We start from the raw sequence: 11,905 nt of genomic DNA on the forward strand, positions 1-11,905 counted from the left end.
GAAAACTGATACTTGACCTTCCACAGCCTTCTCGGTCTGAATCACTCTAAGTTCTGAATCAATCTTAGTCTGGAAGTGCGTAGCCATTGTCATATAAAGACTAGCGGCATCAATCCTACCTAGATCCATCGTCTCGAGTGAAGCAGCCTCAGCCTTGTTCATTTGAACAGTGAATTCAGCAATTTTCATATCACTACTAGTGATCTGATCCCTTCTTTTCTAACTGCATCTGACCATGCAGTCAGTTGTCTGCCTCATCCTTTGATCCATCGACCTGTTCAATGTGAATGAACGCTTCCGAAGGGACAGCATCTTTTGTCATCGTTGGGATAGCCGCTGGGGGCGAACTGTCTCCCGATGACGACATAGATTTTCTAGCTCCCACCTGATCAGGTTTGGGCTCTTTGGTCGGTTTGTCCTTCGGAAATATCTCTGGGGCATTCTGTCGATTTCTTTCCGGTGGTGGATTTGGTTAAGGCTCCTGTTTAGATGCCATTCGCGACATTGCTGTTGCGTCCAATCCAAGTGACGATTGAGCTTTGGATTATGACGATCGGATTCTGTTTGCCTCTCCATTGTCTGACAACATCTCAAACCCCAATATGGCTTGATAGAGTGCCAAATGGTACGATATCAAATAGGAAATATCTTCAAGAAGGTCCCGAATTGCGTACCAAATTAAGTGTGCGAGCCTTCCATCTCTCCTAGTTCCGAATACCTTCAGTAGTATTTTTTGAAACTCGCGAAAGGGATTGCGTGCCTGCTTGCCTACATCAGTATTCATTGCTACTAGCCTATTGTAGTATTTAGAATCTCTAAACGAATCGAGCCCAAACTTTCTTACCGCTGCATTCATTACATACCTCGGTGAGATTGTACCATCCGGTTTGGTCTTCAATACATCCGGAAAGTAGGTTCCATACGCGTTTCAAAACACCCATGCCCGGTTGACCCTTCTCCTGGATATCAATCTCAGTCTGGTTTGGTTGGACCAGATCAAAGTTCTGTCGCCAAGCTGGTCGGAGTGGTGTTTTGGGAAAACGCAGGAATTGTGAATCCAGCCTGGTGTCCGAATCGTCGCCCTGATGGTGACGTGTATGGTCCACATCATCCGGACCTAATCCACGAAACGTAGTTGTTCCTCCGTTACGTTGATTTGGGGCTGTTCCAACAATGTATATGCTATTGGCACATCCTCCGAGACATCCTCTCCTGATTCATTATGACTTTGATCCTTCGCTGCGGCTTGCTTTTACTTCCGCTGCTTAATGGGTCCCAGTTCATGCACCATTGGTTGGTAGTATTTCACGAAAGTGTTCATATCTCTTGCCTACGTGCTTTGCGCGTGTCCACTGGTGGTGATGATACATATGATTCCGGTGCATGTCGCACTTCCTCTGAAGTTGAATTTTCCGAGTATTGCGTTTTCTCAGCTTTTCCCTTTCGAGACTTTGCCTTCTTCGCTGGTGGCTTCTGTGGCTTCGTAGTCACATTACCTTCGGATGCACCTACACCCGAGTCAATCAACTTCTTACGTTTCTGTTTAGTTAGAATTGGTGCCGGTTGTGGCGGCGTGATCTCAATTGCTTCAGCTGTTGCTGATAGTACCGGGGGTGTTTTCTGCTTTTCTTTGCCAACAGTAAACCCTTTCGCGTTTGTAGCCTTAGCTACATTCGCTGCCTTATTCTTGCCTTTCGTCATAAAATCGATAGCGTATTATATACTTAAAAATATGGGAAAGTCGGTCTCCTCTTGGCTGACTATACTTTGTCATTTTTGAAATAAATAATATTATCCCTATACTATACCAAGACGTTTACGTTAATAAGCCAATACGCTAAACGTTAAAATGCAGAATGTTAAATAGGTTTTGCTTCAGCCCTTGACTATTGCCTATATGCTCCGCTCTAATCACTCACTACTTCAGTCTAGATTTATTCCTGTTTTAGTTATTAAGACTTGATATTATTTCATTGGACGCATAGTTTACGTTTCACGCCTCGAAACAATCACCTATTCAAATTAACCAATAAAATACCTCTAAGTCCTTCTTAAGAAAATAAAAAATAAAATCAAAACACCAAGTTGGTGCAGTATACATCTGCACCTAAACCCCATCACTTGGTACCTAGCTCCCATCCCATTTAAGGCATAGACGGGCACATCTAGTTGGCTGGCTAGGAGGAATCAAAACCATGTTGTCCTAAGTTCTAACAACTCTGATCCTGTCCTTTTCTCAGTGGATTATCTTGCTCTGAGATCATTATCGAATTATACTATAGGTTTGTACCAACAACCATTTCATCCCTGAGACCCTCTCTCATGGTACTCCCATAAATTAAAGATTCCCAAAGTGTCATTTTAAGGTGTCAGATTGGTGTCGTTCCTATATTGTGTACAATTATAATTTCAGTGGAAACCCCAATCTATATTTGGAAAGCCACTTAATTGTCCGCAGTGGAGTCCCATACTTTGATGAGTACTATCACATGTTCAGAATCTTAAATTACGCCATTCTTGTTCATGTCCAATTCGTTAAACGTATTCCAGGATTATAAGTATAAACATTAATGCGTTTGTACGTTTATAATATACGTTAACTGTGCAACTACTATTAGGAACCCGCTATTTTTACAGTTCCACCGCCAAAAAAAAAGTAGTGTCATCACTTTTGACATCAAGCGTATCTTTTCAGTCTCTATTTCTAGTACTGTTCTCGAGTAATGTATGAGATGCCTCATACATGTACATATACATGCTTGTATCTGAGGTCATAGATGTGAGCCACGGACATTCGCAATGAGTAAACAACCACCACCTTCGCCACCTACGAGAGTAGATGAAGATTGAGAATTCTGGCCATGTCCTTTGCCAAAACATTTGAGAAAAAGAATGCAATGCAGTTGGTACATGCGATGCAAAGGATGTCCACCCCCTTGTGTGCGTGTTAGTGAAGTGACAGCGTGCTCAATCGATGATTGCTGTTGTACCAAACGAGTACATTCGGATCCGAATAGAATAGGCAAGCAGAAGGTTAGAAAGGTCTCCGAAGAGTCTGTAGTACGACGAAATTATCGTGTGCGAAACATAATGTCGTACGTGGAGCCTGTAGAAGAACATGTAGAGAAGGATATTGTCCTTGATGAGAAAGAAAAGCAACGAAGAGATCTACAAAATGTATATAAAGTATTGAAAATAGATACAAAGCCACCCAACTACTTCATGTCGTACAAAGCTTTGACTACTGGATATACTGGACAATGTACTCAGCTGATAGGTTTGGGTTTTTAAGGTTTAGTGAGAGAACTTGTAAATATTGTGTCTCCAAATGGAACAAAGGCTAGTGACCTAATATACCAACTAGTAGTACATAAAGGTGCTGGGAAATGTATTAGTGACAAAGCAAAGTTAATCAATACTAGCGCTGATATATGTGTGCGATCGAAAGATGAAGATGTTGCCCGTACATAGCCAAACCTTCGATCAAAAATTTACGGAAGTTATAAAACCAATGTAAATCAATCAATCTAGAGTTCATAATATTCATGTAGAGTTGTTCGTATGAATAGCATACTTTACTTATTCAAATTCAGGTTAGTCAGAAGAGCGTGGAGTATGAACTGGACTGGCTTAATCGTTTGCACATGACAACAGAATTTATAGCTGGACAGTTAAGGAATTCTAAGTATGCTGATGCCCGACTAAAAGATAAACCTTTTATACTGAGGAAGTTTAGTGAGAGGCATCTATGGGATGGTTACAATGCTACTTTCGGCTTTGATACACCACGTGCGAACCTTGCAACAAACAAGCGAAGACCCAATAATATCGCCCTATTCGCGACACCTGTAGCAACACGATCTTCCAGCACACAAAACACACTCTCTTCTACTCAAAGTAAAATCAGCGGGTTCCTATAGTAGAAGCACATGTCAACGTATATTAATAACGTATTAACGTTTAAACGCTATTACGGTTATGAAACCTGGTATATGATGAAACGTAATTGTAGATAATTGTATCTGTATAATAATCAAATAATCTAACTATAGATATATTGAATTTACAGAAAACAAACAAACAAATAATCTATTTTGGATATTTGGAATTACAATTGTATACGACAGAGGCCGGAGACCCTGTTGATATTGATATGATGGTTTTTCAACAGTGATATGTTTTCCATCAGAATATTGGGATACAACACTGGGTGAGTCTCAGATGATATTGACACTAATTGACACATGTTGTATTACCAAATACTCTCAGCGCGAGACAACCTACTGAGAAATGGGGCATGAAAATGATCCCCCCTAGCCGGTCAACTAGATGTGCCCGTCTATGCCTTCAATGGGATGGAGAGCTAAGTACCATGTGATGGGGTATAGGTACAGACATTTAACTGTACCATCATGGTGTTTTTGATTTCTTTTATTTTTCTTAAGTTGGACTTAGAGCTATTTTATTGGTAATTGCGATTGAAAGGTTTCGAGGCATGAAATGATATAGAATGACATATCATACATCCAATGAAATGAAATCTGATCTTAGTTACTGACACCGAATAAATCTAGACCGAAGTATTGAGTGATTAGAGCGGAGCCATAAAGACAATAGTCTCAGTCTTACATCGCCTAATCTTTAGCTCATTACCAAGGGCTGAAGCTAAACTTAAAATTGACATTGTGCAAATTTACTTTGAAATAGTACTTTCTTTTACGTTAACTTATAGACATCGATAGTCAGCCTGGTTGGTCTGACTTTTACATATTTTTAAGTTTAAACACTATCGAAAGACTATGACGAAGGATAAAGGAAAAGCGAAGGCATCAAAGAGCCAGCCGAAGGTTACGCCTCTGGAACACTCACTGACGCCTGATCCCCAAGCAGACGAAGATGTGACAATAATGATGGCACATGCTCTATCTGCGGAATCCTTTGAAAATGTATTAAAGGAAAGGACCAAGACAAAGAAGTCAAAGAAATCCAAACAGAAGAAGGAACCAGCGGATGAATCGCCGAAGCAAAAGCAGATGGAAGCTAGACCGGGGAGCCCAACACCAAAAGGTAAAGGGGCCCCAATATCTGAATCAGAACAGGGGTCAGACTCTGGAGGAGATCGTAAGGACCCTATCAATACGAGTAACTTAGCATTATTGTCGCGATCTTTGAAAGAGTTTGGTCAAACATGCTTACTGCAAATTTACGTAAGAACCTATGGTTCGAGGCTGCGCAACAGAGTTTTAAGCCATCATCTTATAAGTATAATAAGTTGGAGAAGGCTAAGGCTGCTATAACAAAGCTAAAGACGTGGAAGGAGCAGAGCGAGATGATAGTCCATCGGTTCTCAACCGATCCTAGGCCAGAACTATTGGTATCAATAATGGGACCACCGGACGAAGGAACTCCAGTGTCACATTCCCTTCTGGAACTGGACACACATATAACACGTGCTCAGACGCAAAAAAAAAAAAGTCGCGAGACAAGCTGAGTATGTGTGTGCTGTGGGTACAATTTTTTTTTTGGTCAGCTCTACATAGAAAAGACCAAGAAGTGTTTTACGCTGATATGCACCAATCTTTTCCAGACAAGGTACGTGAGATTTCAATCGAAGGGCAAACTTACGGCATCATGAAACTCGCCGACTTGTCGTGGACTGAATTTTACTCGAGAGCAGACCAGACGTTTTCGAAACGTCCGCGTTCTGTGGTGAAATTCACACCGTCTTCCAAGAAGACGGTACCCAACACGAATGGAGGGCCAGGTAACGGTCGAGACTCTCATACGGGTACGGGAAATAACAAAGTGAACAAAGGTGGTGAAAGTGGAGGCCATAAGAAATAGCAAGTATAAGGTGCTGATGTTCAAAAGAACATTGTCAACACTCGCGGGACTTTGGGCAATAGATCTAATCAGGCAGATGATCCTCCTAAACCGAAGTATAAAGAGACCAAGGACTGTGCTGAAACAGATTGCAGCTGGCGCATGACCCAACATGAGCCAAATGGACGCTGGAATGGCAGGCACGCAGAAAATTGTAAACATTTTATCGCGAAGTGTACAGACTGTGAAGAGACTGGACGTTACCACAAACACATATGTAAGGTGCAACCGAAAGTAGAAGTTAAGTGACCATCTTACCGAATCTTGACACTGAAACAAAAGGATACACCGCAAGATGAGCGCGTCATCCTAGACGTACGAGTTAATGGACATGAAATAAAAGCGTTGTTAGATCCGGGCTCGCAAATTTCATGTATATCATCGAGATTCTGTAAGATAGCTGATGTAACTCGTAAATCAGAACCTACTATGTTAAAATTAGCTGACGAAAGGGAGATTACGTGTCGTGACATGGCCGTAGACTTGAGGTTTATCCTTACAGATCAACGACCACGGTGACAAAGGCAGTTGTCTGTAACACTTCGCCAGATTACGATTTAATAGTAGGGATAGGAGATTCGTTATCGTTAGGTATAACAATTACCGGTTTGCCGACGAACATTGACCCACAGAAGGATCAGTCAGACGACAATCTGCTGAAGTCTGTATATAAGCCTTCTAAGACTGTGAAAGAAATGATACCCCAATTCACAGAGAAGCTAAAGGATCTTATTTTTAAGAACAACAAGATAAAGATCACCGACTTGGCTCAGTTTAAATTCAACAACGGATACGTGCGCTTAGATTTAACAAAAGTAGACTTTTCAAAGCTGAAATGTCCAACGCGAAATTACGTAGCGTGGCGTCATGAACAAGTGGTACGAGAACAAGTCAAGACATGGTTGGAAGACGAAGTAATCGCAGTTAATTACGAACCTACTCCTGTCAACTTAGCACTCTTGGCTGTAGAAAACGTTAAAGAAGGTTTGCGTGTGTTTGGATATGAGTCCTATAAACGCTCTTATACCCACACATAATTTCCATTTACCAAGAATAAATGAATTAGCTGAGAAGATTGGAAGGGGCGAAAATATTTTCAACCATCGATTTAAAGCAAGGCTACCACCAAATGAAGATATACAAACCACATCGGAAGTATTTCACCTTCACTTGGGATGGACAACAGTATTCTTTTAAAGTATTCTTTTAACTTGCGGTTTCGTTAATTTCTTGTCAGATGGAGTTCCTCACCTGGCAAGCTACCTGAAGCCTTTCGGATATTTAAGATGTCACATGGGCAAATTAGGAGCGTTGTGGACCAAAGACTGTGATGATGCCTTTAAGCAGCTCAAAACAGTGGTTCAACAGGCCCCAGTAGTCCAGCCACCAAAAGATGGAGTACCCTTCATGGTGGCTACAGACGCGTCCGACATGGCGTGAGGAGGCGTTCTGTATCAAATGATTGACGGGAACCGAGATATGTGCAGTTCTTTAGCAGGGCTATGAACTCGTCACAGATCAATTATCCGACAGTGCAACAAGAGCTACTAACTATTGAAACCGTCCTCGCTCATTTTAAGGGTACACATTTTAATGTACTGTGCGATCAGAAATCGTTGCAACATCTAAAGGACATGAAACCCAATTCATAGTTGGTCAGTCGATGGCACGATACAATCGCAAAGTTTTCTTTTAGCATAGCACATATACCGGGCATACATAATCATTTACCGGATATGCTGTCACGCTTCGTACCGGATTTCAACAAGATTGTTCGGGAATTGCTAGCTACGGATTGGATGGCCAATCCTAGGTGGTTTAAAATTGCTAACAACATACATGAACCACATACCATTGATATGTTTGCAGCACATCATAATGCGCAACTACCACGATACCGGACTCTGGAACATCCAGACGGTGATGGGTTTCCAATCGATTTATCCGATGAGAACGCATGGGCAAATCCACCGTGGTTGTTGATACCACAGTTGCTAAACTATGTTCATATACAAAATGCTACCATCACGTTGTGTTGTCCCCTAAGACATTCAGATAAATGGCTACCACAGTTGATATCGATGATACAATGTGAGCCCGTATATGTGGATAGAGAGGTAGATAATTTTCTCTACCAGGATACCCGTGCTGTCCAGAAGACTCCTGGCGACATACAATAACATGTCGAAATGGTCCAGTTGGTACAACCAAATGGACGCCATCCGAGACCTTCAAACGTAAGGTCGAAGAATCCAATATTCAAAGTCTCAACGAGAGGCTGGGGCGACTCATGCACCTGCAGTATGCGTTACCGAGGTACAATCTGATCTTAAAGATGCAAAGAAGAACTCATCACTGGCGAAGGCATTTTACAAGAAGATACGTTCTGACAGAGAAACTGCATACGAGGCCGAGACCAGGTTACTCAAACAGTTGATGAACGAATATCCAGATGTATACGACCAAAGAGAACATTAGTAGAATTCACACGGCCGACCTTTCAGGCGAGATTGGACGAGACGAGTCTTCGAGTCCAGGTGATGTAGTAGTGGACTCCTCACCTCCAGATTTTGATATAGCAAGATCAACGGAGGGCCACATTCTGAAGTGGTGAAGGCAGAATCATGCACTTAAACACATGGATAAGGTTAGGACTGAGAAAGATTGCAAGAGGTACGGGATTGTACACCCAAAGCTCAAGCAATATATATCTCAGGTGTATCACGAATGCAACGACTACGAAGTTAACCGGATCAAGCGCTATGGATATGCCCCATTGCGGAGTGCATCGGAAGACGAGCCATGGCGCAGGGTTATAATTGATTTGGTTGAGATACCCACGTCCGAACAAACGAAAGATAAGTATGTCTGCCACGTTTTTGACGTTGCTTCAAGATATAACGTGCTATATCCTCTGAAAGACAAATCAACACAAACTGTGGCTGAGTGCATATATAAGTGTTTCGCAGATTTTGGCTGGCCAACTATAGGATGTACCGGCAACGGTAGTGAGTTTACAGAAGACTTCATGACGACGCTGTTACTCGTTGCGGGATTATGCCACAAAATGGGTGTACCTTACAAGCCTCAGACACAAGGTGCGAATGAGGTACGACACAGAAAGATGAAGGAGTTCATGCGTAGACCGTTGCTAGACGATGCTGAGATGCTGACTTGTGGCCATACTCAATTATCTGGGTACAGACACAAATGAACGAGACACCGGATTCAGTCTCTGGTACAACACCAGCTCACTATTTCAGGGGCCGTTATAGTGAACTACAAATACCTTTCAACAAGGATACTCAAGAAGATCATGTGTTACCATGGTTGTAAGATTCGGACTATTAAGGCGATATTAACGCCTTAGAGTAAATAAACGCGTAGGTAAATTCTAAGTATCGTGAAAATATCAAAGTAAATAAACGAAATGAGACTTTTAGTAAAGTTAGGTATGCCTCGTGAAAACAGCAATACTCTGAGGGATTGTGAGGCTGAGACATTGCCTATATATAATCTTCTCAGTACTGTTTCCACCGGAGGGATTTTATTTAGTGTTTCGTTGTCGCTCTATTAGAAACTATTGCTATGACTCATTTTAGGAGAGAAAAAAATTACTCTTGATGTCCTTAGTTGTTGTCTTAACCAATAATTTGCCACTTATCAAGAATTACCGACTTAGCCTTCATCAGACTGGCACATCTGATTGGCTGATCGGAGGATCAACTAGGTAAGGTTAATAAACTTATATTCGGTTGAGCCATCTCGCTACCGAAGTATTCAGATATAAATAAAGTTGGAAAGTAAATATAGTTCTTTTAATAGAACTAGACCTACTCTTATGTTTGGTATTTTACTGAGGCCTTTTGATGGCCTCGTCCAAATATCTGATATGTAAAATGGAAAAGGTATAAATTAATAAAACCATTAAAAACCATTTAGGAAACTTAAGTTTCTCGTACTATTAAGAGTACGTTTATAATTTACATTAACTTCCGTGCCTTCAGACGATGGAAACATGCTATCTTTTTCAGCTTGTGACTTATGCAGGCGTTTACGCCATTTTCGATTAAAGGCTTTTAAATAGTCTTGATTATCGAACGCATCTGAAGTCAACTCAGCTATTATACCGTCTATAAAACGTGTACGATAGTATGTATAGCCTCCCTTATCCGTTCTCCATATAATGTCTTTAAATTCAGAACGATTAAGAGGGGCATTAGAGTCATGTCTTCTTGCGAGTACGACGTGTGCCTATATTAAGCGCACTAGAACCATCGGGGTTATTTACCTCGTACGTTCCACTTTTAGTTTCTGCTAGAGAGATTATTTATGGACCTATTCATTTAGATGTTAATACAGTAGCATCGGAATTACGTTGACGGATGTTAACTCTGTCACCGGCCTCATACTCTGCTGTCTTCTTGGTAGTGTTCCGACGCTTTTGCCTTTTTAATAAGGCTATATTGCGTATTTCTCGCAAGCAAGGATATACAACGATATAAATATGTTGTACCTTCTCTAACCATGGTAACTTATGGTGGTCAGGTTCGTCCTTGATACAGGGGATTTGTAATTCACTTTATCTGCCACGAAAATAGTGAGCGGGTGTAGTTCCTGTAACCGGATCAGCACACTCGTTCATCTGTGTTTGTTTTAGCATGAATAAAATAAGTCTTCTATGGCGCGTTTCATTCGCGCCTTGCGTTTGCGGCTTATATGGCACACCTCTCTTAGGGCATATGCCTGATACGAGTACTAGTGATTCCATTACGTCATCGCAGAACTCACTACCGTTATCAGTGCACATAATACCTGGCCACCCGTGGTCAGCAAAGACTTGGCAACATAATTCTGCCACGGTCTACGTATTCTTATCCTTTAATGGATAGGGCAAGTTAAACCGTGACGCCACATCAAAGAAGTGGCATACGTAACGGTCGCCTGTGTACTCGGACGTGGGCAGGTCAACCAGATCAATGATGACCCTGCGCCATGGAACATTTTAAGTCACACTCTTAAGCGGTGCGAACCCATAGCACTTGATCTGATTGAGATCACAGTCTGTGCATGACTGATATACTCTGTCAACTGAAGCTGCCAGCTTAGGGTACGCGATCCCATTTCACTTAGCATCTTTAAGTGCGTCTACTACGTTCTGGTGCTTCAGCTTATGGTTTTGCGTCAGCCAAGCAAGAATGTTTTCATCATTCTGCTCCTCCAGAATAAAGGTAGGGTGTTGAGAATCCACTTGTGTGATCTCTAAGTCTGTGGTGTTTCCAGACTCCTGTCCTGCTTTCGCGTGAGTGTCATAAGTGCGCTCATGTGTGTTAGATACACCTGACTTATTAAATAGTCGCATTATATGCGTATACGCTTCAGGATTGTCTTTCATTAATCCCTTTAAAAATAAGGTTTGAAAGACCTCGGGCTTGGACTTTATGTTATTAAACAGAGTCCTAGCTAGAGACTGACGCTTCTTAACAGTAGTGTCATTAGTAGATTGTATTTCTTGTGCACAGGCTTCAAGTGCTGTGTTGCCTTTAAACTGCTTAACGTTCAATTGGGTAGAGAGTGGAATCTCTGATTCTTTGACCTTGTTAAGGAAGGTCTCAGAATGGGTTCATTTGGTTGTTCTAATGGGACCTATACGACATATTATAGTATGTCTCCAGGGCGTCTTCTGGACGGCTCGGGTACCCTGATATAGGAAAGTATCTACTTTCCTATCTAAATATATTAGCTCGCATTGTATCATGCTTATTAATTTATTGAGCCATGGATCTTTACTCCGTAATGGGCAACACAACGTGATGGTAGCTTTATGTGTATGAACATAATTTAATAACTGGGCAATTAACTGCCATGGTGGATTAGCCTACGCATTATGTTTGGAGAGGTCTATTTGAAAGGCGTCTCCCAAAGGATGATTTAAAGTCCTGTAATTCGATAGTTGTGCATTATGATGTGCAGCAAACATATCTATGGTATGTGGCCCAAATATCTTTTGAGCCAGTTCAAA

This window comes from Sphaeroforma arctica (genome assembly GCF_001186125.1).
Source record: "Sphaeroforma arctica JP610 unplaced genomic scaffold supercont1.1447, whole genome shotgun sequence".
Lineage (NCBI taxonomy): Eukaryota > Ichthyosporea > Ichthyophonida > Sphaeroforma > Sphaeroforma arctica.